The sequence below is a fragment of the Schistocerca piceifrons genome, chromosome 6 (genome assembly GCF_021461385.2).
Source record: "Schistocerca piceifrons isolate TAMUIC-IGC-003096 chromosome 6, iqSchPice1.1, whole genome shotgun sequence".
NCBI lineage: Eukaryota > Metazoa > Arthropoda > Insecta > Orthoptera > Acrididae > Schistocerca > Schistocerca piceifrons.
In genome coordinates this window covers 72,959,978-72,964,073 of record NC_060143.1, presented here as the reverse complement: position 1 = coordinate 72,964,073, position 4,096 = coordinate 72,959,978, and the positions used below count along the sequence as shown (strand labels likewise).

At 39.7% G+C, this 4,096-nt stretch overlaps 1 pseudogene; it reads right to left on the bottom strand.

Moving 5' to 3' along the window:
* Positions 1-2,749: 2,749 nt before the first annotated feature.
* Positions 2,750-2,867, bottom strand: LOC124803623 (annotated as a pseudogene).
* Positions 2,868-4,096: the final 1,229 nt, after the last annotated feature.

The window sequence follows — 4,096 nt, the reverse complement described above, 5'->3', positions numbered from 1 at the left end:
TCTTGTTTTTGCATGACAATGCCCGACCTCACACGGCAAACCGTACTAAAGAACTCCGTAATTCATTCAAATGTTAAATTTTTCCTCATCCACCCTACAGCCCCGATTTTGCACCAAGCGACTTCCACTTGTTTCCGAAGATGAAGAACCGGCTTGCAACGCAGCGCTTTGATGACGACGCGGAACTCCAGGCGGGCGTGACTCACTGGCTGTAGTCTCAGGCGGCAGAAATTTACGACGAAGGTCTTTCGAAGCTCGTCCACCGCTATGATAAGTGCCTCAGTGTGTTTGGCGGCTATATGGAAAAGTAGTATCTCAGTCACTTTTTCAGATGTATGTAATAAAATGTATTTCTTGTACTTGGTTTTTTTAATGCCAAAACGTTCCCTACTTTCTGAACAGCCCTCGTATTTACTTAAACACCATATTTTTGTACGTAAAATACAAAAAATAGTCCAGGAAACATTCGTTCTTTGATTCCTGAACAATGACGCTGATGAGATTTAATTTAACAAAGCACGCAACCACTAACTAGATAATAACTGAACAGCTGTGGCGCGTCTTAACCGTGACCTGTGTGACAAAGAGGCTGTCGGAATCTAAAGATCCTGTACACTGTACAATGGTCGTTATAATTTCACTCATTTCACACAAATACCACTTCCTGCCTGCTCATTAATTTCTTCTGCTCATTAATTTCTTTTTCCCACGAAAATGCAGCAACCACTGCTTACCTAGGAACAGTGTTCCCATCCACAAATTTGAAAATCCTAGTCTTTCTAAATGTTGTTTTAGTAGGAAAGTTTTGCGATATCTGAAGCTAGATTTACTATTAAAGCTCTTTGATGGGAACAATACTTTGTTGTACAAAACAGACATAAGCTTAGAGATTTTCAAGGGAAGTCTTAACCTGTACTAAACAAATCATGTGTTACTAAATTCAGCTGAGGTCAGAAAACTAGCTTTGGCTTACTGCAGAGACTGCTTACTTCATTTCACAGTGACTAGGTATTATCTATCTTTCTGTCACTTTGCTACTGTTCTTGTGAACAACAGAGAAAAACTGCACCCAATATACATTTAAGTAGTACTGTCTCTATAACGTAAAGTATAACGATGTTAATGTGAACAGCTTCAAGGCTGTACAGATACGTGCACTGACTTTATGAAATTGTGATATTAAATATTAAGCAGGAAAAAATGTATTTGTATTATTTCAGTAATGTTTTGAAAAAACTGCAACTTATTACTAAATTTGAGACCTAAAATCGTATAATGCAAACCTTTAAGTAACGTGATATTTATTTGTTGTTATGGCTGTTACCGTCATATGTAATGAAGTTTTTATCTGGCATATCTACAAACTGATATCTACCTTCCATATAGTAATACTCGTTAACTATGAGGTCAGAAATTAATATAGTTTACTCATTAAATGTCTCTTTAAAGAGTCTGTACAACTGACAGTGCATTTTTATCAACTGATGCGCAAATCGATCTTTCTCTTGCATCAATAGTTCAACGTTCGTTGCTTAAATATTTCAGAAGGTGATGACATTAATATTCCCAAGAAACCTTTACGTACATAACAGTGATTCCAATTAAAGAGGCTAATAAATAACAAAAGTTGTAATCTGCTACTTTATATTTTCTGAATAAAAATTATCATCGAAACGAAATCCCCCTTTACAGATCAATAAAACATTTTGCCTTGGTTGCTGATATGGTGTTTGACTATAGTTTTTACCAGTGCTCACTCAACGATGAAGATTAAACTTAGGGCTGCTGCATGCGAAAGCTACAAATGTTTTGCTCACATTCCTCTTGACATACCAGCTTCACCATTTACGTTCCTCTTGAATATTCTTATGCAAACGTCCATTTGTAGCCGGTAATTATTATTTATAGAGCAATAACCCTTTCACCATTCTCTTGCCCTCTCGCCATGTAGTCTTCCATGCATACGAAACCACGCTACTGCGTAGTTACTCTTTACACAACTTCAAGCACTGAATTTCACATCACAGTCAAAACAAGTCCATTTATCACTACTCAGATAATGCCTCTTATCATGCAGCTTTTACCACTTTCATACTGGTCTTATTACACAGTTCTGTTTTAATTACGGACTTGCAGTGAAGTGATGTTAACGTAACCCCACCGTGTTAGTACAATCATTCATCTTCCTTTCTGCTACGGTAATGGGCGCTTCTCATTTCTGGCTAGCTCGACGTCACTCCTACGATCATACTAGCGCTATTAACGGAACCAAGGTGGATTCGTATAATGTCTTTGAACATTTTACACACACACAATTAAAATTAAACATTTTCGAAGAAACCTTTTGTCGTATTAAGCTAAAAATATTTGTAAGAATTACTATTACTATAACCTCGTAAAATTAAACTTTTTAGAAGAAACCTTCTGTCGTGTTAAGCTAAAAATATTTGTAAGAGACGTTGCTCATATATAACGTAGAAAATTTTCATATTACCGTTGCAAATTCTCCACATTTCTTTTAGCTGTACTGTAAAGGTTGACTATAAAGCACTCCGTCTTCAGGTCACAGGTGGTTCATCGGGGCCATCCGACCGCCTTATAATCCTCAGCTGAGGATGAAGACAGGAGGGGCGTGTGGTCAGCACACCGCTCTCCCGGCCGTTACAATTGTTGTCTTTGGCCGGAGCCGCTACTATTCGGTCGAGTAGTTCCTCAGTTGGCATCACGAGGCTGAGTGCACCCCGAAAAATGGCAACAGCGCATGGCGGCCCGGACGGTCACCCATCCCAGTACCGGCCACGCCAGACAGCGCTTAACTTCGGTGATCTGACGGGAACCGATGTATCCACTGCGGCAAGGCCGTTGCCTTTGAATGTAAAGAAACATAATAATTATACTTCCATATGTGGGTCGCTAAAATTTTGATGGTTATTACCTATATACATTTTTCACTGTAACACTATCGTTTCTGTACACACATTTTCAATCAGGTCACGGCAGACGTTCAAGCGTCGTCGTTTATGTTCGGGAGAATGTCTTGAACACTTCATTTAGAGATGTTGCTTCACTACGGTTTGTGTCACGACAACGCTGACATACTATGACTGCACGCACACTACTTAACTCGGCCTCTTCTCTTGAGACTCGCCGAATGCACTTCGGTTGTTTACAGTTGTCAGTTCAAGTTATACTGCGCTGCCACGGCACAGTAGAATTATGTATTATATTATCTTTGCATGACATTTTTCTCTTTGGTATAAATAAATGTCTTAGTACAAGACATTAAAACGAACGCTACGTTACTGGGTGTAATATGGGACACAACAAACGACATATCTACCTCAAATCGTTATCACTGGCAAAACAGTAAACAGGACAGCAAGTAAAAGAAGTTTGTTGCAAGTTCCTACAAGCTTCTACGACCCTCTTGGTTTGGTCTCGCCTGTATCAATCGCCGTAAGCGTTTTATCCCAAGACACTTGCCTACTCTCATGTTTGGACGACATCTTCCGTCAGCTTCCCTCGAAATGGCGAACATGTCTATCCTTACTAGCGAATTCATATAATACGAGGGGGGTCGAAACGTTCCTGGTCTCACAAATAAAGAATGACAGACATTTCACAATATCAATTTATTTTTCGATATAACACCCGTGTACACTAACAAATTTGCGGGCGTTCTCACATAACTTCTACAAACCATTCAAATTAAAGGTCTTCGATTTCGAGTCCAACCATCGTTCACAGCATCAATCACTGCATCATCATTGTCAAATAGTCGTATTTTGAGGTCTTTTTTTTAGGTTTGAGAAAAGAAAAAAGTCTGATGGTGCCAAATCTAGAGAATATGGCGGATGACGTAACAATTCGAACCCGCAGTCACGCAGAGTTTCCAGTGTTGCGAGGACTTTGTGCGCCGGTCCGCTGTCCTGATGCAAAAGAACTCCGCGTGCCAATTTTCCGCGCTTTTTCGTCTTGATCTCTTCTCTCAAATGGCGAAGGAGCTTGCAATAGTATGATGCAAATAATCCACCATAATTACCACTTCCGCACCCCAGAAGATCCAGGCCATCACCTTACCCACTGATTTTTGAAC